This window comes from Elephantulus edwardii, unplaced genomic scaffold (assembly GCF_000299155.1).
Source record: "Elephantulus edwardii isolate Elephantulus edwardi_28Jun2011 unplaced genomic scaffold, EleEdw1.0 scaffold00147, whole genome shotgun sequence".
In the NCBI taxonomy this organism is placed as follows: domain Eukaryota; kingdom Metazoa; phylum Chordata; class Mammalia; order Macroscelidea; family Macroscelididae; genus Elephantulus; species Elephantulus edwardii.
The window spans coordinates 6,348,439-6,375,915 of NW_006399897.1; the positions used below are offsets into that span (position 1 = coordinate 6,348,439).

General features: G+C 37.4%; 1 protein-coding gene and 1 pseudogene across 1 annotated transcript in view; one reads left to right on the top strand and one right to left on the bottom strand.

Moving 5' to 3' along the window:
* Positions 1 to 27,477, bottom strand: part of FAM155A (family with sequence similarity 155, member A) — a 907,798-nt gene that overhangs the window by 509,364 nt on the left and 370,957 nt on the right. The window lies entirely within an intron of this gene.
* The window catches only part of LOC102860952, a 138,285-nt pseudogene continuing 112,996 nt past the window's right edge, over positions 2,189 to 27,477 (top strand).

The following is a 27,477-nucleotide window of genomic DNA, read 5'->3' on the forward strand; positions in this document are numbered from 1 at the left end:
GATAGGACAGAATTTAGGTCAGTTGTGGATCAGGTCACAATGGGCTGTAGTCAACTGGATGGCACCTCACAAGAACTTTCTGACTTTTATGATTATAGAAAAGTTTATAGCTAATTAAATATCTCAAACAAAGCCCTGTAGGCATAGTCATTAGGGCCTCTGACCAATAACAAAGAGGCCGCATGACTTCAGTAGTTTGAATCTACCAGTGACTCCCCAGGAGAAAGATGAGCAGTTTCCTGCCATTATGATTACAACTGTGGAAACTGATGGAGGGTCACTATGAGCTGGAATCAACTGGAAGAATGCAGTGAGTTATGGAGTGTATTTGTTCGTGTGTGTGTGTGTGTGTGTGTGTGTGTATTCCAAAATCCAAATCCACTGACACATCATAGAATATAGCTACATTTAAGTTAGTATTTATGAATTACTTGTTACATTTCAGAAATTATAAGAGAACTTTCTCGTATATAATTTCTTTTGCAAAAGAAGATTGAAATTAATTTTGAAGTTAATATAGTAGTTAGTTATGAAAAAACCAACAAATAGTGCTGACAACTGTCATGGTGTGTGTTACTGTCACGATAGTCATTAGCAGTTGAAGAGCTTTAGCATTCAGAATGATCGCACAGTGAAAATAATAACCCAAAACAAATAATGTTTCTCTCTCTCTGGGACAGCTATGGGCATATTCTGTATAGAGTTGAGCGCTAATCCAAAGGCTGTACCTCTCTAGTGTTTTGGATCAACCGTTAGCTCCACAGAGGAAAGATGGAAAATTTCCTCCAGTATAATGTACTGGATGGTCAGTTATGAATCAGTTCTGATGCCATAGCAATGAACGCATGCGTTTACTAATATCACCTAATATAGCATACCACATAATTTAATCCAAACACTAACATCACTTATCATAGCATGCCACATAATTTAACACAACAGGCAGTAAGAGAAAATGTGGTAGCTTATAATTAAATTCATCAATAACCTACATTATGCAGATGACAAAACATTGTTTGCAGAAAATGAGGACTTCAGACATTTGGTACAGAAGATCAAAGACTACAACTTTGAATATAGATACATAACAACAACAACAAGAAAACAAAATTCCTCACCAGTAAGGAATAAGCAACATCATGATGGATGAAGAAAAGTTGAAATTGTCAACAATTTTGTGTTCTTGGATCTACAGATCAATATCCTTGGTATCAACAGTTAAAAAATTAAAAAAAAATGTGTTGCACTGGGAATATCTGCTGTTAAGGAACCCTCCAAAGTGTTAAGTATCAATATTGCCACTTTAAAGGCAAAGGTACACGTGATACAAGCCAGGGCATTTTCAATTACTTGCTAGGGACATGAAAGATAGACAATGAATATAGATTACAGAGGAAGAGTTAATGTCTTTGAGTGTGGTGCTAGAGAAGAGACTGCCAAAAGAAAAAACAAATATAACTCTGAGAAAATTCAACCAGGGTACCTTTTAGAGGTAAAGGTGAAGCCTCATCTAAGATACTTTGAGTATGTTGTTAGGATGGGCTAATCCTTGAAAAAATACATCATACATCAGAGAAACAGATGGTCCTCAACAAGATGGATTGACACAGTAACAATGGGTTCAAGTACACCAGAGAAGATGAGATGGCACAAGATAGGGTAAGGTTCAGATCTGTTGTTCATAGTGTCACCACATGTCGTAGTTGATGTGACAGCACCTAACAGTAAAACCAAAAATATTTATTGTCACATGAAGAATGTAATTAAAGCATTCGCTAACTTTGACCTTGGTTTGAAGGATGACTTGAAATGAAATTTGGGTTGGCAAGGTGGAGGAGGTGAGAGACACCTCACGGACTTGGTCATAGAAAAAAAGGTAGAGAAACAGAGAAGATACACTACACTAAAGAAACAAAAGTTCCTTTAGCCTTCAAATTAATTCTGTGTCAGGGTAGCCCTGTAGTGGAAAACAAGGAAGAGCAAAAGTTAATGAAAAAAGACTCCAGAGAAAGCATTGATGAATAACTAAAAAATGTAAGTTGTAGGTGAAAAACTGTTGTTGTTGTTGTTATGTATCATATAGTCAGAACTGACTTGTAGCTGACCTCCCAAAGAGTTTTTACAGCATTAAAACACACAGGAGAAGATTGTTTCTTTTTCTTTCAAGGGCCAGAGAGGGATTCGAACCATGAGCCTTCATGTTTGCAGCACAGATCTTGACACTAAGCTATGTAAAACAGCCCAGGTAAGAAGTAACTTCAAATAAGAATGTTGCTGCATTAGAAAAAAAAAATCTTAAGGAAGCTAGGAGTCAAAGAATATCATGAAATTAATAAATGATAACAATTCAAGAAAGGAAAAAACAGGTCAAGACAAATAAGGAAAAATTGAGGGAAAAAAAGTAAAAAAATAATGATTTGTTATTTAATTATATCTGAACATCCTAGATTGAAATGTAGGAATATATATATATATATATATATATATATATAAAGAATCTGAGGCATTTTCAGTTCTGTAAATATCAATATATGGACTGAACTCAATATCAAGAAAACAAAAATTCTAACCACTCGGCCAATTGGCAGCATGCTAGACAGTGAATAGATTGAGACTGTTAACAGCTTCAGCTTGCTTGGCTCCACATTGATTCTCTTATACCAGCTTCCAGGAAATGAAAAGATGAATTGCATTGGGAAAATCTACTGTCAGGTATCTCTCTAGGGTACTGAAGAGCAATGATGTCAGTATAGAGACTAAGGTGTGCCAGATCCAGGCCACAATCTTTGCAATTACTTGCTATGCATCAGAGATGTGAAAAATGACTGAGAATGACAGAAGAATAATCAATGTCTTTTGAGTTTTGGTGCTGGAGAAGAGTACTGAACATACCATAAACTGCTTAGAGAAGAAACAGTTTTGTCCTAGAGAGAGTGAAAAAAGGCTGCTCTTTTGAGGCAAGAATTCTCAAGCTCCATCTGATATACTCTGAGCATGTTGTCAGGAAAGACCAGTCCTTGGAAAGGAACATCATGCTTGGGAGGGTGGTGGGACAGAGAAACAGAGAGAGATGCTGGATGAGATAGATTGACTTAGTGATTGGGGTAACAGGGGTAAGTGTGTCAGAGACAATGAAGTTGGCGCAAGATAGAGCAGGGTTCAGAACTGTTGTACATAGGGTCACTTTGAGTCGCAAGCAACTCAACGGCACATAACAATAACATGTATGTATGCATTTATGTTGTTATTGTTTTTATGTACCATTGAGTCAGAACTGACCCATAGCTGACCCTCCAGCAGGTTTTCATAGGAAGTAAATCTCACAAGAAGAGAATGCCTATCTTTCTATGGAGGAGCAGCTAATGGATTTTAACAATATATCTTTTGGTTCAGTGACTGGGGTAATTGGGATGGGTGTGTCAGAGGCAATGCGATTGGCACAGGATAGAGCAGGGTTTAAGGCTGTTGTACATAGGGTCATTATGAGTCGCAAACAACTGAACAGCACATAACAACAACAACATCTTTTGGTTGTCAGCCCAATTCCTTACCACTAGATCATCAGTATGTCCTGTATGCGTATATGTATATGTATGTATATGTTTACATGGTAAGAATCTGTGCTGCAATTCTAAAGGCATGTGGTTCAAATCCATCAGATGCACCATGGGAGAAGGATGGGAAATCTCCTCCCATGGACTTACTGCCTCCAAAAACCCACGAGGGTCAGCTATGTGTCGGTGTTGACTCGGTGGCACACAGCAACAATAATATATACATGTATATCAAAGCCAAGGATAAGGTCATTTTTAAGTTGTTCCATGGAAAATATTAGAAACCTCTCCTTTGGGTCCTATAAGAAAAATAAAGGATATAAAATGAAAAATATGATCAACAAACTAACAGGAAAACATAACAGGAAAGTAACAATTTATACAATTGTTAATTTCATCATTCTTCAATATTCACAAATACTAAACTGTTGAATTATTTCACATAAAAGTTAAAAGATACATAAATACTTCATTCAGGGGCAAAAAAAATAGTTTTTGCAGAAGATTAGCATTGTGGGTAAGAAAGGGAGAAGAAGGGGTGAGGAACTGCAGAGTTTGAAGCAATAGTGATTAATTTGAACTTAATTGAGGATGTCAGAGAAAGATCTAAAGATCACTCATGGTTTCCCTTGGTAACAACGAATAATGGAGGCATCATTAAGAAAGATAAGGAATACCAGCAGATTATCAAACATCTTTGAAATTCTGAGCAAATGAATAGTGGGGAAAGCAAGTCAAGTTAGATGTTATGTTTAAGAAGTCAGTAGAAATTTCCAATACAGATGACTGTATCTGTAGTCTTGCAGGAATAACTATAGCAAAAAAATCTGCTCAAGAACATAAAGTAAAAAAAAATTATGGAAGAGAGGGGAAGGAGAAGGAGTCTACTTCAGGCAGACAGAGAGGGATGCCTGGGAATCAGGAGCAAACGGGGAGGAATTGCTGAAGGGGACTGATAGCCAAGTATTTGTCTCACTTTCTTTAAGGAACATTTAAAATTCAAAGCAAAGTTGTTTTTGTCAGGTGCTGCTGAATCGACTATGACGCTTAGTGACCCTGTGAACATTTGACCTTAACCCTATCATATCCTATGCTGTTCTTATCATCCATAATACACTTGAGCCCATTGCCATAGTCACTGTATCAAAATCATCTTGCTAAGTGTCTTCTCTTTTACGGACCCTTCAACTTTCCAAGCACTATGTCCCTCTGCAAGGACTATATGCAGAACAAATAATTTGAGAAGCTGAGCTGCATGAAGAATGGGAAATTAGGATCAGAAGAAGAATCATCAGCATTCTGCATTCTGCAGATGACACAACCTTGCTTGCTAAACGTGTTGTTGGGTGCTGTCGAGTTGCCTGCAACACATAATAACCCTATGTACAACAGTCCTAAACCCTACTCTATCCTGTGCCAATCATATTGTCTCTAACGCACCTACCGCCATTACCCCAGTCACCAAATCAATACATCTCATCAAGGGTCTTCCTCTCCTGTGCTGTACCTCCAACCTTACACCCATGATGTCCCTCTTCAAGGACTGGTCACTCCTTATAACAAGTCTAAAGTATGTCAGAAGTAGCTTCAGAATCCTTGCCTCCAAGGAACATCCTGGTTTCACCCTCTCCAGGACAAACAGATTAGTACTCTTCTCGAACACCACAGTTCAAAGGCATCAATTCTTCTTCTATCATCTCCAGTTATTGTCCAGCTCTCTGATGTATGACAAGTGATTGCAACGACCATGGCCTTGGTCTCCAGACTGACATCATCACCCTTCAGTATTCTGGAGGGGTCTCCGACAGCAGACTTTTCCAATGCAATGCATCTTTTAGTTTTCTGGCTGCTGGTACCAAGACTGTTGACTGAGAAGCCAAGCAAACTAAAGCTGTTTACAATCTCAATTTCTTTACCATCCATCCTGATGCTGCCAATTGGCCCAGTGGTGAGAATCTTTGTTTTCTTGACAGTGAGCTTCAATCCATACTGAAGTCTGCAGTCCTTGACTTTCTGCAACAAGCACTTCAGGTCCTCCACAGTTTCAGCAAGCAGGGTTGTGAGGAGTACTTAAAATCTTGCTGCAGAAGTTCAAAGACTGCAATCTTTAATATAGGTTGCATCTTAACATTGAGTAAATAAAATCCCTTACTACTGGGGCTAATAGGCAACATCATGACAGATGGAGAAGAGCGAAATTGTGAATGGCTTCATTATGCTTTGATTCACAGTCAACATCCTCGGTACCAGCAGCCTGGAGGTCAAAGGATGTATTGTATTGAGAGAGTCTTCTTTTAGAGACTTCTCCAAACTGCTTAAAAACAAAGATGTCAATTTGAAGACTAAGATGAGCCTGATTCAGACTATGGTCTTTTCATTTATTTGCTATGCATTTGAAAGGTGGAATAAAAGAGTGACATTAGAATTTACACCTCTTGGTTGTGGTGCTGGTGAAGAGTGCTGAATCTATCTTTTGGACTTCCACAATAACAAACAAGTATATCTTGGAAAAGTTCAGCCAGGGTACTCTGTGGAAGGACAGACAGTGAAACTTCATCTTTGGGAATATTATAAGGAAGTTTCAGTGATTTGAAAAAGACATCGTGCTTGGGAAGGTGAAAGGTCAGTGAAAGAGGGGATGACCCTGAATGAGATGAATAGACATAGTGACTGTAACAGTGAGCTTAAGTGTGTCAGAGATGATGAGGATGGCCCAGGACAGGACAGCATTCAGATCCACTAGTCATAGGGTCACTATGAGTCGTGGTCACTCGGAGGCACTTAAAAATAACAACGTGCCCAAAGTATGTGAGAAGAAGCTTTATCACCATTGCCGCCAAGGAGCACCCTGGTTGTTCCCTCTCTAAGGGATCTCTGTTCTCCTTGCGATCCATGGGATATTCAGGACTCTTTTCCAGCATCAAAATTCAAAGGCATCAATTCTTTTGTTTTTATTCACTGTTCATTTCTCAGATGCACAACAGGCAATGGAAAAAGTGATGATTTAAAACAGGCACACCTTATTCTTTAAATTGATGTCACTTTTCTTCAGGACTTTGGAGAGATCCCTGTTGCAGACTTTCTCAACGCCTGATCTCCTGACTGCAGTTATGAATGTTATAGATTGTGGATACAAGCAAGGTGAAATTACTGATATTTTCAATCTTTTCTCAATCTATCATGATGTTGTCTATTGGCCCAGTAGTGAGGATTTTTGGTTTTTTGTGATATTTAAACATAATCTATATTGAAAGCTCCCTTCCTTAATATTCTGCAGCAAGTGTTTCAAGTCCTCCTTGCTTTCAGAAATCTAGGTTGTGTCATCCGTGAAGCCCAGGCTGTTGATGGATCTTCCTCTAATCTTGATGCCACATTCTCCTTCACAAATTCCTGCTTCTTTTGCTCAGCATACACATTCAATAGGTATGGAGAAAAGATACAGCCCTAATGCACACATTTCTTGTTTTTAAAAAATTCAGTGTTCCCTTGTTCCATTTACCTAACGGTTTCTTGGTCTAGGTATAAATTTCAAATAAGCATAATTATATTAATACATATTAATAATATATATATAAACATGTTTAATATATTAGCATATTATATATATATGATATAAATGTACACATATATGTATGTTGTTGTGTACCACCAAGTCTGAACCAACCCATCGCTGACTCTATGCTTTCAGAGGCAATTAATTTTGCATGGAGGGAAATTGTCCATCCTTCTCCCATGGAACAGCTGGTGGATTTGAACAACATATCTTTGGGATTACAGTGCAGCTTCTTGCCTTTAGGCCACTAGAGCTCCCCTGTGAATGTGCGTGTGTGGGGGGGGGTGGCGGATGTGTGTTTATTTTTCAGTAATTTTATAATCTTGTGCATTTGTATTTTAGAAAGATCTACAATGAATTAAATAATCTTAAATTATATTACATCATTTAAGGTCTGCTTTGTTATTTTACATAAATAACAATGCCCTGAAATTATTTTTCTTACTAGTGAATTATTTTTTCTCATACTTTTATTATTTAGGAAATCTCTCTCTCTCTCTCATACACATATACACTCTCTCTCTCTCCGTTATCCGTGCTTTGACAAGTAACAGAAATAACTTCCTAAAAAATACTCATTAAAGGTGGGTAAACGCCCACCAAGGCCTAGAAACTTGTTAATTACTTGGTTTCAGCATCCCTTTTGAAAACCCTATTCCATACTATCAGCTGTAAATATTTGCAAAATATGAAAACATTTCTTTTTTTTAATATAATTAATGTTGATTCTTTCTTTTGAGTGTGTATATATGTATTCTGAGATCTGAGTGACCTTCTCAAGGTTTTAGACCTCAGATCACTGGAAAGTAGGTTATCATGTCCTCCTACCCTTTTTGTAGGAGCTCTGGTGGCATGATGTGTTATATATGGGGCTAGTTCTCATGCCATCACATGGGCAGTCTTCTCTCACAGATATTTTCAGCTTTGGAAACCCAGTGGAGGGTTATCGTGAGTAAAAACTGACTTGATGATGAGTTTCATTTCAATTTAGATACTTTTGCATTCTTCTTTTAAGTTTTTATTTCTTAAGAAAAAGATAATCTTATAAAACATCAGTTCAGCTATCAAAATTTAGTGTGTGGAATATAAACAAGATATTTCAAAAATAGACATTCAACATTATAATTCTAATAAATGTCCCAATGATATCTGTTAATAGCAGCCACATGTTAGGATACATAATCCAGCCAAGAAGTACATATTATAGTTTGTTGTCATGTCACATAGTACATTCTCATTTTGTTGCCTCTTTTTGAGTAGTTTATAAAAGTGTTGTATATAACGAGATAATAATATATCGTGGTTATATCCCATGCTAACATTTAAATCACCCTATGCCAACCTATTTTTATCAGTAGTGCTAATTTCCAGTACTTGTCAAGGTGTTGCCTAATATTCATTGCATTTCCCTCTCAGTAATGATACAGTGATCTGCGGGAAGACATTTGGAAAGCTTACATACTGCCTGCCCCATGCCAGCCTTTCTAGTTTATGTATTTCTACATATTTTTTTTTCAGGTTCCTTCCCCCCCCCACCCCCATCAGAACCATTCACCAATCCTAGAGTGCTGCTAATTATCTTCTTTTCTCTGATTCCAGTGAAGCCCACAAGCCGTTATAGGACTAATTATGTTCTAAGTGTATATTTACATAATGAATTCCTGTTCTATTGACTCTTTAAAGTGGGGACTACTCATTGCTACCACTTCATATCTTTTAATCATATGAATTGGCTATATTACTATTATTGTTGCTAATATACTTAATATTATATTGACTACAATCTTCTATTTGTCATTTAAGATTCACAGAAATGTGCAAAATCGCTCTTTATTAATCCCTTATGCAGATTTAAAAATATAACCCATCAAACCTAACAATAACTACCTAGCAGAAAAGTAAAATATTTTTTTCTTTAAAAAATATAGTTCCTTTTTAGTATCTTGGAAAAGAATGATGTTGTTTATCTCTTCTTTCAAGGTTCACTTTACATCTCAAAATCCTGTACACACTTTCTCATTGTACCTATGAGGTCAGTGTATGTCATCACGTATTTGATCTTCATTGTCATTCTATAGCGTGTGCTATTTTGAACAGAGTCCTTGCACTAGCATCTGTGAAGGTTTTGTGTTTGGTTTGGTTTGATTTGGTTTTTTGTTTTGTTTTGTGTTTTTTTTTTCCTGGGAGAAATGGCAGCAGTATGTTTGCAATTTGTGTGTTCTATCCTTATCTGCCACTTCATTTCTGGCTGCAGGACTGTTCTAGAAGAGAGGAGATGGTAAACTCCTTCCGTGCACTTTCTCCCGTTCCACTCCTGCTGTGCCTCCTCCACTTTGTATGCTTCCCACAGCAGCTGCAGCACCGGATTTTGAGGAGCTATCTGATAGAACATACTGAAGCTTCTATTTTTCATTTTGCTTAGGGGGAAAAATCTGTTTATGAATGCTATGGATCTAAATGGATCTTTAAATATATAATCTGCTATTCTAGAGTCTCCAGGTATCAGCCTGCAAATGTAAAATTCAGAATCTTTAAAGTATAAAAGATAACAAAACCCATTTCCAAGACCCTTTGCATTCATTCTTTCAACATCATCTTCTTCTTCTTTTTTTTTACTATCTACCATGTTAAAGGCAGAAGACTACAAGATAACTTAAAGATATCCTTTGCCCAGAAGCAGCATAGTGCAATCATCAGATAAAATACCAGCAATGGCTGGGAACTCTCATTTCAAAGAAAATTCTACCTACCCATTAACCAGTGCCTTCAGTGTTTTCATGTGAATCTCTTCTTATTCTCTTGGTTCTGCTTCCAAACTGTAAACTCTGGCTTTGAATGTTTGGAGCTGAGTCCTAAACTCAGGTTGCACTGGACAGGTTCTTCAAAATTGGAAACTGAGAAGCGTTCTTGAGACAATCAGTTTAGTGATTCGGGCTATGTTGTACTATGTTCCCCCGCAACATGAGTTATGCTTTACCACATGTTGTGTTATGTTGCCTATTTTGTTACATCCATGTGAATTTAAATGTATTAGAATATGTTTGATGAACTTTGACAATTATATACACAACCCAGTTGAAAAACGTATTTCTAGAAAAGGACTCTCCTAGAAAGCCCTTGATATTCAAGGAGTTATAAAAGTGAATGACACAAAATCACTGTAAGGTGATTCTAGTCTGGTGAGTAGGAAGACAATGTCTTGTTGGCCACAGCTGCTGAGGTAAATCTCAAGTTCCTATATAAAAGAAAATCCATTTTCATGGAAAGTTAAAGCTAAAGACCAGGCTAGACACAAAGAGTGGCATGACAAACACAATCATTGGTGTGGACTTTTGCCACCCAAGGGTGCCCCAAGTGAAGGTGCATCACATCTGAAAGCTTGTTAAAAACAAAACAAAACAAAAACAAAACACCATACTCTTGGGCCTTGACCCAAACCTCTGAGTCAGACTATCAGGCACTGCCATCTTTCATTCTTCTCAGGTGATTCGGAGGCACGCTAATGTGTGGGAAACACTGGGCTAGCAATTATATTGTTTTGTTTACATTTCAAAAGTAACATGCCTCTGAGACGTTCATTTCATATAAGAATAATAGATGACACTCTTATTCCAATGTATTATTTATTTATTCGGCTAAAATCCTTGTGTCCTTTCACTCTGTCCCTTTTTTGAAGAAAGTCTTTGAAGACAGTACCACTAAATAGCCTTGTGCAGTTACAAGGGAATCAAAGAAAACATTATCATTCTGGTCACTGGCGAGAGCACCAGCTGTTATGTAATTTTGTTATAAAGCTATTTCCTGCTACTGGAGAATTTGAAATAACATTTACTTGTATAATTCTAATTCTATTTCATTTATCCATCCGGGGCCAAATAAAAAGCATAAATTAATCCACTATGAATATGTCAGGCAGATAACCATTTTAGAATACAAGACAATTAAATGTTGTTTACAAACAATTTTTTTTGGTAAAATCTTACAAAAATACCTTTCGTAAAAGATTCAAACATTAATGGTATGCCTCATACTTGGCCCACTGATGTTAGAGCAAAGTGGGGTTTCCATATTTTCACAGCTCTAAACATGCCTATAAATACGTACAGGAAGGAGCTGAAGAGAAGCATCATTTGAATGAATGGAATGCCTCCAACCTAATGCAATCCTTGTAATGATATTCCCTCTGTGTCCATGATCCTAATCTCTCACACTTAAATATGTAACTGATCCACTTTAAGATTTTTTCAGTTCTGAAAACTCAATGGTTCTAAAACATGTTGCTTGATTTCAAGGAGTTCAGAAATATATATTTATTGTAGCAAAACCAACTGTGAATTTAAGAGGTGTGTGTGTGTGTGTGTGTGTGTGTGTGGCGAGAGAGAGAGAGAAAGAAAGAGTTATTTAAATTAGACAAAAATGCCTGCGTTCTTCAAACTTTGTCAAAATAGGAACCAGTTGCCCATCACCTCTTCATAGGCTAGCTTCATAGGCTCTGGTGGTATAGCCCTAAGGGAGTGTCACTACTAACCAAAGGTGCCCTTTCTCTGTCAGTTAGAATTCAGCAGAAGCTTTACTGGAGAGGTAGAGATAGAGGTGGAGGTGGAGGTGGAGGTGGAGATGGAGATGGGGATGGGGGTGAAGAGACAGAGAGAGAGAGAGAGAGAGAGAGAAGAAAAAGAGAGGAGAAAGAGACAGAGAATACCCTCACATAAGATCTCTCACCTCTGAAAGCCCTCTGGAGGGACAGCTGTTTTGGCTCAGCAGCAGTGAATGCGTGCCTACTGAGTGTCTAATCATCTTCAATGGCTTCTCAGCTTTAGGTTGGTCTATGCAGCTTCTCCTTTCCCTACTTTCTCCCCCTCATCCTTTTCAGCTTAATCTTGTATCCAGGCACCTAGTATTTGGAACTGTTCTTGGGGGCTGGCTTCTGAATCTTTAAAAGTAATTCAGATAAAGACCCCATGTCTTCAGAATGAATATCAGTTGATCCTTGAAAACTGCTGCTGCTACCAGAAGCTTCTCTCCACCATGGATGGAATGACCAGTTCTGAATTTAATCAAAAGTTTGTTCCTTCCTGGGATTCAAGAAAAATGGATGGAAAGTACATGTCAATTCTTCTGGTTAATTTTCCTAACTCAACCTCGAGCCACCAGAATGATCTTTTCAGATAGTTACAGCTACTGACAAATTTTTAATTCAGAACCCAATTATTTCACACGAGTAAATGGCTGATGTCACCTCTATCAGATGCCACTTATTTTGTGGATTGCTGAAAATCCTGCATGCAAAGAAATATTTTCCACTCTTCTCTAGTGGGGTTTTCATGGCCATGCCCTTTCTGACATTGGTTGCCTGGTCTTACTTTTGAAGTATCTTTGGGTATATTTTGATTTACTATTTGTGCTACTAACGACCCCTTAAAATTTAACTATAATACATTTTCAATTAAAACATATTTCTATTTTGTCCAAATAGAGAAAAGTGTGTGTGTGTGTGTGTGCGCAAAAATTATAATTTATTTTTAAATAGGCCAAAATATTTTTTCCTATTGCAAGTCATCTGATAAGGGTTGGAAGTGTGTAGTGATGTGGAACTTCTTGGTAACAGTAATGCGGAGAAGACACTATTTTCTCACTAAAAGTCAAGAGGTGCAATAAAAACATTCACCCATAGCAATAAAGAGAATTTTATGAGAGGCATTTCAGAAAAGATATTCACAATTTTACAAGCAAGAAGGGATTTTTTTTTTTAACGGAAAGCTTCAGCAGAGCACAATCTATTGGAAATGAGGTATCCTTGCAGCATTTCCTGGACCCTGCAGACTTGTACAGTATCAAGCCTGAGCATAAATAGCTACAATAACAGAACAGAGGTGATGAAGTCTCTCTAGTCACAGTGGAAACTCTCTGCACTTTAATGGCTGCATTGGGAGCAATTCCAGAGGTGCAAAGTCCTCTGGAATAGTATCTGTAACCACCACAAGTATCCAGTGCTGTCTAGATCTAGAAGGAGGGAAATATTTCAGAAGTTGATGCGGACTAACTTGCAGACAAAAAAGGAGCGGATCAGAATGCACTGTGTAATACACCTGAAATTAAAGTGTCACTGATACAGCCGTGGAGTCCCTAACGAAAAACCAAACTCACTATCCTGTAAATAATTCCAGTTCAAGTGAACTCCCCTCAGGTATGCAGGGCTGTAAATCAGCAGGAGATGCTTTCATTTTTCTTCAGCAGAATGAATGGTGGATTCCAACTTCCAACTTTTGGTTAGCAGGTCAACACCTAAGGCACACACCCCAGGGGACCTTGAGGAATCCCTGCCTAATACAAAAGTTAATATACCTCTAGGGTGTTATGGTTGACAGGTTTGACTCTTCAGGGATACCTTAAAAGTCATAAAAGTCAGTACACATTGATTGACCTGATATTTTACTTGACACAACACTCACTTTTGGATTTCACTTTAACTTTCAGTTTTGCAGTGTTATAGATTCACAGGTGATTATAAAGAACCACATGGGGAGGACCTCTGTATCTTATGACATTAACATGTTCCACAACTACAGGATTTATATCAACTACAATTAAAATATAAAACCAGTAAATGGACATGAGTGCTACCCGTAGACCTTATTAAGAATCATTAGTAACAGAGGCACTCATGAGTGTGTGTGTGTGTATGTGTGTGTGTGTGTGTAGCTATATGCATTGTTCAACTATGAATGACTTTGGATAACTAACATCAAACAAAATCAAGATACTAAAAAGTATGCTTACTATAAAGTGAATTTATATCACTTCCTTATAGTCACAGTCAACAACCTTCCACTACTCCCAATACCTAATATTTATGTTACAGCTGGACATTGAATAATAATGACAGAAGAAGAATCAGACAGAAGATGGCAAAAGAGAAATCCTTCAATGAGATGGATTGCTCCTGTGTCTGAGGCAATAGGATAAGGAAGGTGCAGGATAGGACAAGGTTCATATAATGATATTAAACATCTTCCAGGTACTTGTTTAATATCCTCTTGGTCACTGTGATGCTTCTGCATATTTTCTAACTTTAAGAAAGTTATATTAAAAACAGGCAAATTTGATCATTTTAGGGTAGTGTTTTAGAAGGTAGTGTTTCTATATTGTTTTTGTTGTTGTTGTTAGGTGCTGTTGAATCAAGTAAAACTCAACCACCCTATGAACAACAGAACTGGGCCTTCTCCTATCCCGTGCCAACCTCACAATCTTTGACACACTTGCTGCAGTCACTGTGTTATTATTATCTGGTTGAGGGTCTTCCTCTCGCTTGCCATACCCTCACCTTTCCAAGCATGATGTCTTTCTCCAAGGAATAACCTCTCCTAGCAATATACACAAAGATTCATCATCCTTGCCTCAATGGAGCACTCTAGGCGTACCTTCCTCAACACATACCTTTTAGTTCTTGAGCAGTCCATGGAATATTCAGCATTCTTCTCCAACACAATTCAAATGTCCCAATTCATTGTCCACCTCTCGGAAGCTTTCCAGTATTTTTATCGTACACTGTGATTTTTTTTTTTTTTAGATTTCTTAACTGGATCTCTTATATAGTAGTCTTTTTTAAAAAATTGATAAGGTCCAATCTGTCAATTCATCATCTTATGAAACTGTATGTGTTGAATTGTCTAATCTAAGAATACTTTATCTAGTACTTTTCTAAAGCCTTCTCCTATAAACAACTATGAGATGTCATCTCACCCCAGTAACAAAGCAAAATTCAACAGAGCAGCAAAAAACAAATGCTGGTAAGGTTGTGTAGAAACTGGAACCCTTATTCATTATTGGTGGGAGTATAAAATGGTACAACCACTATGGCAATATGGTGCTTTCTCAAAATGTTAGAAATATCATTTGACTCAGCAATTCCACTACTGGGAATATACCCTAAAGAAACCAGAACTTCACCCAAGTAGATATATGCACATCCATTTTATTGTTGCATTTTCCACATTAAGAAAGATGTAAACAATCAAAGTGGCCATCAATAAACGAATGGTTAGAGAAGCTGTTGTATATTCACATAATGAAATACTATGCAGCACTGGAAAACAAGGAACTCATGAAATATACAAAATGGGTGACCCTTGAGGACATTACATTGAGTGCAATATCTCAGTCACAAAAGGACAAATACTGCATAATGCCACTGCTATAAAACAGACTGACAACGGGGTTGGGGGGGGTAACTAAGAAAAGAGTAAGAAAAGAGGGGATAAATAATGTATACTGCATTGAAACAGATAGATGATGAAAAGAACTGCTTGAAAGAAATATATGATTAGATAAGAATAAGAGCTGCATAGCAAAGTAAACTGGGGTGGGGTTGGGGAATTTTACAACTTTTTTTTTAAAGAGAAAAGCAAAGGGGGAGGTGTGGCAGGGAGGAAAATGTGCAACAACGAAACAATGAATAAAGGAAAATCCAAGTTCTCTATAAACTTTCATCAAAATCTCAATTAAAAAAAAAGCCTTCTCCTAAGCTCTATATTTTCTGTATTTTTATTATTTTATATCATATATACTTTATATCATATATACTTTGAGTTATTTTAAATAAACTGTGAAACATTCACTTCCTTACTTCCAAAATATATAGAAATGCTATTTACTTCTATCTGTTGACCTTGTATCCTGTTGCATTATCAAACCTATCTCTTTATCCATTGCAAAAGGGATCTTTTGAGGGAGTGGACCAGAGGAAGTCCTTGTTGGAGAAAGAATGTAGCAGTTGCCAACAGGCCAACTCACTCTTTGAAGAAATCTGATAATGTCTAAGGCAACCAGACCAGACAATGGATCCTGAAAAGGTTCTAGGCCTAATCACAAAAGTTCACACCCAAGTTCATTAACAACCCCAAATTCCCTAGTCTTCCCTGAAAGCCCTATAAAAAGAAACCACCCTTGACTGTCCTCCTGTCATTTTGACCTTCTCTGCCAGGATCATTTGGTGTCCCTCTCAGACATGTTTATTTCTTGGACCATCTTCTTTTTGTCTCTCTTGCCCTCAACTCTCTATTCTAACTAACACTTGTGCCTTTCTATTTAGACAATCATATCATTTACAAATGATGTTGTGTTCTTACGTGCCCTCGAGTCACCTGCAAGTCATAGTGACCCTATGTACAATAGCCTTAAACCATGTTCTATCCTATGCCAATCTCACTGTCTCCAACACACCTACCCTGATTACCTGATCACCCTAGTCATTGAATCAATCCACCTCATAGAGTCTTCCTCTCCTGCGCTGTCCCTCCACCCTCCCAACCATGATGTCCCTCTCCAAGAATTGGTCCCTCCTTGTAACATGTCCAAAACATGTCAGATGAAGCTTCAGAATCCTTACCTCCAAGGAGCAGTCTGATTTAACTCACTCTAGGACGAACCTGTTTGTTTTCTTAACAGTCCATGGTATATTCAATACTCTTCTCTAACACCACAGCTCAAAGGCATCAATTCTCCTTCTATCCTCCTTAGTCATTGTCCAGCTCTCTGAAGCATAGCAAGTGATTGACCATGGCCTGTATCAGGTGCCCCTTATTCTCCAGACTGACATCATTGCTCTTCAGTACTCGGAAGAGGTCTCTAACAGCAAGACTTTCCCATTGCAATATGTATTTTATTTTCCTGGCTGCTATTGCCAAGTATGTTGACTGTGGAGCCTAGCAAACTAACGCTGTTAACAATCTCAGTCTCTTCACCATCCATTATGATGCTGTCAGTTGACCCAGTGGTGAGAATCTTTGTTTTCTTGATATCGAGCCCCAATCCGTATTGAAGGTTGCAGTCCTTGACCTGTAGCAAGTGCTTCAGGTCCTCCTCAATTTCAGCAAGCAGGGTTCTGTCATCTGCATAACACAGATTGTTGATGAATCTTCCTTCAGTCGTGATGCCACATTTCTTCTCATGTAGCCCAGCCTCCCACATAATCTGTTCTGCATATAGATTGAAAATGTATGGCGATAGAACCTATCCTTAGCATACACCTTTCCCAATTTTGAACCACGCAGTTTTTCCTTGCTCTTTTCTGACGACCACCCTCTGTTTCAAGTATAGGTTTTGTATTAGCATGATCGAGTGTCCTGGGATTCCCATTCTTCTCAGAGTTAGTCAGTTTTTTGTGATCCACAGTCAAATGCCTTTGCATAATAAATGAAACACAAATAGACATTCCTCTGGTACTCCCTGCTTTCAGCCAAGATCCATCTAACATTAGCTACAGTATCCCTAGTACCACGACACCTTCTAAACCCAGCCTGCACTTTTGGCAGTTCCCTGATGTTGTGCTGTTCCAGTTGTTTTTAGAAAAACTTCAGCAGAATCTTGCTTGCATGTAATATTAATGATATTGTTTGATATTTTACAAATAGACACATTTTTATTTGTTCATCTGCAATCTTTATGTGTTTTTACTTGTGTATTTTCTGTGCTCTGATCGTGCAGTGCTAAAAGTACTCATCTGATAACTTAAAGTTGGACTGGACCCATTAGATTTTCTGAGAGAAACAGTTGTGATAGTTTGCTCCCATAAAGATTTGCAGCTCCAAAGGATCAAGGGAACAGTTTTGTTTTGTCCTGTGGTGTGACAATGTGTAAGAATCAACCTGAAGATAATGGGCAATTTTTATTATTTAGTTTCTGATTACTTATTTCTTTTTATTATCTCAGTGGTTATGACTTGTCTTGATATTGGTGGTGGTGTTACATATTATCAGGTCAAGTAAAACTCATAGCAACCCTTTGAACAACAGATCTAAAATCTCACCTATCCTGTGCCATCCTCATTCTCTCTGACGTATTTGAACCCATCACTTGTTATGCATCAGAGAGTTGGACAATGACTAAGGAGGACAGAAGGAGAATTGATGCCTTTGAACTGTGGTGCTGGAGAAGAGTATTGAGGGTACTATGGACTGCTAGGAAAACAAACAGATTCTTCCTGGAAAGGGTTCAACCTGGTGGCTCCTTGGAGGTAAGGATTCTGAGGCTTCATCTGACATACTTTGGACATGTTGTAAGGAGGGACCAGTCTTTGGACTTTGGACATATTGTAAGGAGGGACCAGTCCTTGGAGAGGGACATCATGCTAGTGAGGGTGGAGGGACAGCACAGGAGGGGAAGGCCCTCTATGAGGTGGATTGAGTCAGTGAGTGGGGTAATCGGGATGGGCATGTCAGAGACAATGCAATTGGCACAGGACAGAGCAGGGTTTAGGGCTGTTGTACATAAGGTCGCTATGAGTTGCAAGTGACTCGATGGCACATAACAACAAGTGTTAATCCATCTCATTGAGGGTCTTCCTCTCTTTTACTTTCCAAGCATGATATCTCTTTCCAAGAAATTGCCCCTCCTAACATCATGCTCAGAGCATGTGAGATGAAGCTTGGCCATCCTTGCCTCTAGGAAGCATTATTATTGTACTTTCTACAAGGCATATCTGTTTATTGTTTTAGCAGTCCATGGGATAGTCAGTACCCTTCTCAAATAGCACAAGTCAGAGGCATCTATTTTTCTGTCATCCTTATTAACTGTCCAGCTCTCTGAAGTATATCAAGTGATAAAAAAAACCATTGCCTTTATCAGGCACATCTTCATCTTTAAACTGGCATTGTTTCTCAGTACAGCTCAAGAAGACAAAGTAAAATATTGTAAGAAATGTGCAAAGAATTGGAATTAGAGAAGAATTTGCTTACCAGTTCTCAAGTGGAAAAGAACTAAAAAAAAAAAAATAAAATGAAGTCTTGAGTTGTAATATTGAGATGCTATGGGCAAAATTTTGAGTGACGTTGTATGGTGACAAAGGTTTATCATTCAAAATGTCTTCCCTAGCCAATGTTTAATTGTTTTTATTGTGCTAAAATATTTATTTTATTAAGGAGAGAGGATTAGGGTGGAATACAAGCCCCATTCTACAGGAAGCTTATATCAGCTCCAGTTAACTCAATGTCAGGTTCCCCTCCATACCTGTTCTCCAGCCCTGCAAAACAGTTTCTGTAAAACTGGACTGAATATCTATAGTCACATGAGTTCTTCTCCTGATGTGTCTGAGTCTTTGGGAGATATGTCAGCCAACCACCAAACCCAAGAGCATGGAGGAGAGAGGGAAGTGAACTGAGGGTAGTAGGGACTGTTGATGTAGAAAATAATGGAGTTACACAGCAACTCTAACATTTTTGACAATGTTGACTGGGCACTTCTTAAAACCGGTCTTTACTAACCCTTGTAGAATTCATTATGAACACACCTGGAGAACATCAAAAGTGGATGGAGGAAGATAATTGGAGGCACTTACATCGCACATTGACCAAAAAAAAAAAAAAATCTCACACATACTCCCTGCCATCAAGTTGGAATTGATTTAACATAGATCCTCCATTGGGTTCCAAGGCTATAAATTGCATGGGAAGAGGTTGCTTATTTTTCTCCAGAAGAGTGTTTGGTGATTTCAAACAAGTGCAGAAGAAACACCTTTGAGTTAGTAGCACAACTTCTTATGGACTATATCACCCTTATATTATTTTCTTCTTATTTTTAGGTGCTGTCGGGTCCAGGATGACTGTAGTGACTCTATTAACCACAGATTTGAATATTATCCTATCTTGTACCATCCTTACAATCTCTGACACATTTGAGCCCATTGCTGAAGTCGCTGTGTCAGTTCACCTGTTGAGGTCTTCCTCTCTTTCACCTTCCCAAGCACGATGTTCCTTTCCAATGACAACCCTTTTCTAGCAACATGCCCAAAGTATGTGAGACAAGATTTTACCATCTTTGCCTTGAAGGAGCATTCTGGCTGTGCTTTCCCAAGACATATCTGTATGTTCTTTTGCCAGTCTATGGGATATCCAGTACTCTTCTCTAACACCACATTTCAAAGGTATTAATTCTTCTTTTGTCATCCTTATTCATTGTCCTGTTCTCAGCAGCATAGCAAGTGATGAAAAGACTGAATAAGGTGCTCCTTAGTCCTAAAATTTACATCACTGCTCCTTAATAATTTGGTGAAGTTCCTGACGGCAGCCTTTCAGTGTAATACACCTCCTGATCTCTTGACTGCTGGTACCAAGTATATTGATTATTTTAGGATTCTTAAATCAGGTCTGTATGTCTTAGTTCTCTTTGAATTGCTACAATTATAAATGTCTAAATTTACAGCTTAAAAGATTTTAAAACTCTGATTTAAAAATGCTTTTACAAATATCTTATCAACGTTTAAGGATAAAAAGTGAATATTGCTTTATGCAAACCCGATCTGTTTCATATAATTGCTTTCTAGGTGAACTACAATATAAAATTTGCGTGTGGAATATTGCAAAGAATTTTCATGCTTCTAAGATATCGTAACATTTCACAGTCAATAAAAATACTGTTTGTTCTAAAATAGTATTCAAAACTGTAATTCACACTAAACTACTGTTTTAAAATAAGAGAGTTGACATATTGTTCACAAATACTTTTTAGTGATACTATGCAATGTGTGTTAGAGTTAGTTCTCCATGTGTCTCTTGCATTTCTACATATTTTGTGAAGGAGGCAGCCCCTGCTCTTTGTTTTGGTTTCTAAAAACTTTTGTTTAGTGAACAGCCTTAAGACAGTTATAGTTTCTTTGCCTAGAGCAAAATGCAAGTATTTGTACTGCTTACTATGAAAGAGTAAATTATCTCAACTTATGATCTACTCCTGAAATAGAGCCTATTATGTATACAGGAGTAAGCTGGTCCTGCTTTTGATGATAAGTGAAAATTAGGGCAATGAAACTGGGAAAAGATGATGATACTCACACATTTACTGTGGTTAGAGTAAAAAAATACTGTATAACATATATGGCTGCTAAAAGGTCGGTAGTTTGAATCTACTAGCCATTTTACAGGAAAATGATGAACAATTTCCCCCTATAATTATTTCCAATATCTGCAATCCACTCGAGGCTTGCTATGAGTTGATATTGAGTGGATGACAGTGGGTTTGGTTTAGTGTGCTTCAGTGTGGAACCAGGAGTCTTATCACTTCCATTAACACATGTGAAATTATGACAGTCAAACTTACTACTTTGCAATTAGGGTAAAATTGAGGTCTGTCTTAATTTGGACAGTCTTACTCTAAGTAAATACATTCGTTTTACTATAAGTGAACTAATTAACACATAAACTCTTCTTTTATGAGCGAGAACATTAAGTCGTTGGAAACAATAATTTTAAAAATGAGCCACCTATAATCTGGAAACAAATTTTTATTTTCATTTATATTTTTTATTAAAAATTACTTATCATTATAAATAAAAATATCAGACTACTACTTAAAATCTACATGTTTGCTATGCTTTTACATGGGAAGAATCAACACTGTAAAAAAAGGTCAATATGGCCCAATCTATAAATATAGTGTAATAGTAATCCAAACTCTAATAATATTCTTTAATAAGAGGTAAAAAATAGCCACTAACTTTGTGTGCAAAGGAAAGACACGCTGAATGAGTAAAATGTTATAGAAGAAACACAGTGAAGGAGGAGTTCACACGTGCGGTTTTATCTGAGAGCCTACTCTACAGACCAATGGAATAAAATTGAGAATCTTAATATAAATCCATCTACCTATGAGTAGCTGATAATTTTAAAAAGGGTTAAAATCCATTAAATGGGAAAAAGCCAGTTTTACAAGTGGTGCTGGCAAAACTGAATATTTTTCTGTAGGGAAAAGAATTGCTGTTGTGTTCTTGAGTATCATAGAACTGGAATAGTCCCATGGCTGACCCTCCAGCAGGTTTTCAGAGGCAGTTCATCACCTGGGAGGAGACTGCCCATTCTTGTAAGATACCGAATACCATACACAAAAAAAACCCCAAATTCTGGATCTATCAAAGACATAAATATAAAACTTAAACTATAGATCAAAGAAGGGGGGGGGGAGAGGTAATGCTAAATGAAAATAAAAATGTATAAACAACTGAAGGTGAACTAGATAAATGAGACTGATAGGCCTGCAGGGCCAGCTCATGAATCCTGTGTGTGACATAGCTTCAAGGAATCAAAAGCTGCAAAGAAGATTTTTCCAAGCCATCTGGTGACCCAACCTACCTCACCATCTGATACTACAATCTGCATTGCTCACAACAGCCAGTTCCCGCCCCACAGTGTCAGCAGTAAGTGCCAGCAGCCACAGCCAATCAGTAAGCTACACAGCTGCTTCTTATGCCAAAGATGGCCCCTTCACACCGAGTCTTTAAAAGCCAGTTCACTTTCTAGCCATGTGCGACATCTCTGACCCTTCCTGCCCTCTCTGGCCTGGGACAGTGAACCTTACCTCAGAGCCTGAGAGCCCCAATAAAAGCTTCTTTGCCTACTTTTTCTTTTTGCTGCCTCTCTGGTGATTCTAATTCATCAGCAACTTCTAAGGAGAAAGATGGGCAATCTCTTTCCATGAAGCTTTACAGCCTCTGAAACCCACTCTAACCTTTCTGTTAGTCATCTACCATATTAATGGTATGCACTATTAGGATATTCTTAGCACCTATAAAACTAAATTCTCAATAACTGCTGAATACATGAATGAATGAATCATTGAAATTTTACAAGAGTCTTTGTGCTAGGAACATGTAAGGAAGATACTTCTATTTGGAGCTAAAGTTATTAGTTTTGCATTAAAAACCTTTACTAGAGATCAACCTTTGCTTTTTTTTTTTTTTCTCTGTTAAGTATTGCTCACAGAGAAAATAGAGTGACTTTTTGGTAGCATATCAAAGTCTCACAATTATAAAAGACTAGCTACATAGCCTTAATGTTCTGTAGACCTTTGGCTGATTCCACAGCTTGAAACTTCTAAAGGACACATTGATTCTTCAATCTGCATATCAATGAACAAAAGGCAGCCTTTCTTATAGTAAAGATACCATCTTTGAATTACAAATTAAAACTTGCATTCCATATAGAATATAAGCTAAAAATTAGTCAGTGTAATTTAGTTAGAAGTCTTTGTAACACTGTGGTTAGTATACTAAGGTGCTAATCAAAGGTAAGTGGTTCAAACCCATCAGTCCTTCAAACTTACCAGTAATTTTGGGGGAGAAAAATGCGACTATCTTCTCCTTTAAAAATTAACAGCCTTAGAAACGCTATGTAGTTGTTGTGTGCCATTGAGTCAGAAGCAACTCATAGCTCTATTCTGTTCTTCTGAATAAAAGGAGTTAGAATTGATTCAATAGTGGTGGATTTTTTTTTTGTTTGGTGAATGGTAAGATGACGGTCAGTGTTCAAGTATAATGAATACTCCACCAGGATAGATGTGATAGCCTTTATAAAGATCAGAAAATATAAACTCCTTTCCATCTAGTTGATTTTGACAAATTGCAGACCTAGGACCAAGACAGATCTACAGACAGAACTACAAACCAAGACTGCAGACTTATAGACATGAGGCTGTTGTACAAACAGTTAAAGAGAACACTACATGGTTTAAAATTAAGAAAGGCCAGGGGTTTATCCTTTCTCTGTTCCTATTCAGTTTGTATGCTGAGTAGATTATCCAATAAGCTGGTCTTAATGAAGAAGAATGTGGCATCAATATTGGAGGAGGACTGATCAACAACCTGAATTATGCAGATTGCATAACCTTACTTGCTGAAAGTGAGACTTAAGTGCTTGCTGCAGAAGATCAAAGAATACAGCATTCCATATGGTTTGTATCTCAAAGTCAAGACAACAAAATTCCTTACCACTGCCCCAATAGGCAACATAATTATAGATAGATGATAGATAGATAGATAGATAGATAGATAGATAGATAGATAGATAGATAGAAAAAATAAAAGATTGGAATTGTCAATATCATCTTACTTGAATCCACAACCCATGTATTTGATACTTGCAGTTCAGGAGATCAGGAGACATATTGTACTGAGTAAGTGTACAGTCAGGGATCTTTCCAAATTACTGAAAATTAATGATAGTTTGAGGGCAAAAATGAGCCTGATTCAGGCCACAGTCTTTTCAATCACTTGCCATGCTTCTGAGATCTAGACAATGAATAAGGATTACATAATAAGAACAGATGCCTTGGAATTGTAGTGTTGAAGAAGAGTGCTGAATATGACATGGGCTGCCAAAAGAACAAACGAAAAGATATGTCTTTAAAAAATATGTAGTCAGAGTACTTCTTGTAGGCAAAGATGATAAGGCTTTGTTTCTTACACTCTGGGCATGTTAGGAGAGACTATTCCTTAGGGATATCATACTTGCAAAGATGAAAGGAGAGGAAGACACCTAACCAGATCGATTGACACAGTGACTGCAGCAATGGGCATGAGTGTGCCAGGAATTGTGAGGTGACACAGGATATAATAGGGTTCACGTCAGTAGTTCATAGAGCATTATGAGTCAGACTCATCGCGATGGTGCTTAACAAGAATGACAACTAATGGCAGAAGGGAGCTTGAGTAGTCTATTTACTAAGGGGTTGCTCAGCTAACGCAAAGGCAGATGGTTCAAATTCACCAGCTGTCATGGGAGAAAGACCTCCTATGATGTTATTTATAACAGCTTCTGAAAACGCACTGGAAGTTATAAGTAGGTTCCAATTTGATGTCAATGATAGAATAACATGGAACCTTCACATGGGTTTTTTAAGCCTGTACATCTTTCTGAGCAGCATTTCTCATCTTCCTCTCACTTGGTGGATGAGCAACCAGTGGGATGGAATGTCAACCATTGAATGAGCAACTTAATGTTTAACCAGTGCATCCTTAGGACTCTTTCCATAAAGATGAAAGTCTTGGAAATCCTGTGGAATTCTATTCTATCCTATAGGCATTGCTACCTATGACTTGGAATTGACTCTACTAGCAAAGAGTTTGGTGTTTCGGCATAATCTAGTGTAATCAGATGAGTTACTGACAAGTCTTGACAAAGTCAACAATAATTATTATTACATTTTAAGTATCTTTTAATTATTGGTATAGAGCTCAGTAAACAAAATTCCTTGGTAGCAACATAAACATGATTTTTTTGAGGGCTAGAATAAGAGTCTTAATTCTTTCAGCTTTATTGGGAATAAGGATATAATTGAGATATAGGAAGCCATCATGTCCCACTAGAATTCCATTTTCCACTATCAATATAAAACTATTTGGATGGCATTGTAGAAACTGATAGTATGACTATGTTGCAATGGAATAAAGCTGTAAATCTTCGACGAGTTTTTCAGAAAGAGGCTGGTGTAATATAAGTATTTCACATTTGAAAAACAGTGAGGTGAAGAAGGATGGAGTGATAAGCATTAAACCTATATATAGCCAGAGAAAGAGCCAGGGTTCATTATCAACACAAGATTGTTTGTGATTTAATAAGACAGATAAGTTTCCGTTCTAACAAGCAAGTATATCTGCCATAGATACTCTGATGTTTTACAAGGTTAAACCCATCTTGGATTAAAAAAAAAATATCTATATCATGAAGTCATGGTGATTCTGAGGCAGAATTTTTCACCTTCCATGTGAGTCAAACAGTTTGATTGTGATCTATATATATCAAGCATAACCACTATCCATGTAAGTGGAGGCTTGTGTGTTGCTATGATGCCACATAGGTCTCAAGGGATTATCTTGACTAACATAAACTAGAAAGGAAAGCCAGGAAATCTCTTTCCAAAGAAGTAGCCAAATGAAACCTTATATGAATCCCATTGACGTGCATGGGTCACTCATGGAGTCAGAAGGTGACTTTATGGACTAACAACAACAATTCAGTACAGTAAAAGCCTAAGAGTACGGCTGTCAATACTGTAAAATAACAGGCCCAGATAATAATCTCAGTGCATGAAAACATAAATTATATTGTTATCCATGGGATCTCTGGATGGCATAAATGATCAAGCACTAGACTATTAACTGAAAGTTTAGTGATTTAAACCCACCTAAAGGTGCTTAAGATAGAATATCTTTTTCCTAAATGCCATGTTGTTGTTAAGTGTCTGAGAGTTGCCTGCAACTCATAATGACCCAACATAAAATAGCTCTGAACTCCACCCTATACTGAGCCAGTCTCACTGTCTCTGACATACCTGTCCCAATTATCCCAGTTACTGTGTCAATCTATCTCATCCAGGGTCATCTTTTCCTGCGCCATACCTCCACCCATGTAAGTATGATGACCTTCCCCAAGAACTGGTACCTCTTGGTCCCATGCCCAGATTGTGTGAGATGGAACTTCAAAATTCTTGCCTTCAAGGAGCAGTTTTGCTTTCAAGGACAGACCTGTTTGTTCTCTTGGCAGTTCATGGAATGCTCAAAGCTCTTCTACAATACAGATCTATTCTATACCCACGGTATAGAGTGCTAGTATAGGTTCAATAGCAATTAATGATGATGAAATTATCGTACACTTGGTACCATTGTACTGAGTACAGGTGCCCTGTACCTAGTGGATTTCCCACCTTTATTGAATGCATCAGGATCTCTCCTTTTTTATTTCCTTTGTTTAGGGATGGACATTGGACTGCCAAATTTGGCCAATGTGTAGTTGGAGAGTTTATAAGAGTCAGACATTGCAATATTACATAAATCTAGCATTTATGTGACTAGATCTTTCGTATAGAACACATGTCTTGGCCTTATAATCTTAGTTTTATGTCAGAAAGAATTTAGTCTAAATATAAAAACACATTTGGGAAGAATGCATGTATGGATATTAACATGCAAACGTATACAGATTGGACTAATTTTGTCCTTCTTTTATGATCATGGATATGAACATAAATAAGATAGTAGCAAGCAAAACCTGATTAAGTGTTCTGCCTTAACTTGAATCAGGAGACGAGAGAACAATCTACCACACTCTTCAATTTTTAATTTCAGTGATAAAAAGGAATCTCTTCCACAGGTCTCATTGTAGATAACACAGAAGTTAAATTCAATAAAATGTTCTATTTAATAATCTTTCAATTAGTAATCTCTAGTTTTCACTAACATCTTTCCTGTGTGGATCTTAAATGACTAATAGTATAACAATTATTACTTCATAGGCAAGAAAATTATTCTTCCTTCATTGTTCTGAGCATTCTTAGCTTTGAATGTGTAGCCTATTATACAGAATCCAACGGATAAGGATGGGAAAATCCAGATAATTAGATCATATTACCTACTCAGCAATAGTTCATCGTGTATTACAGAATAATAATGTAAAACTATCATGTGCCAAAGTGAGAGAATGTACAATATCTTGTATAGGAGTCACCTGCATATAGATTAAAGTAGGGAAATTCTAGCTTTCCAAAAGGACAAGTTCATAAGCTGGAAGTTTAGAATAGAATAGAATAGAATAGAATAGAATAGAATAGAAT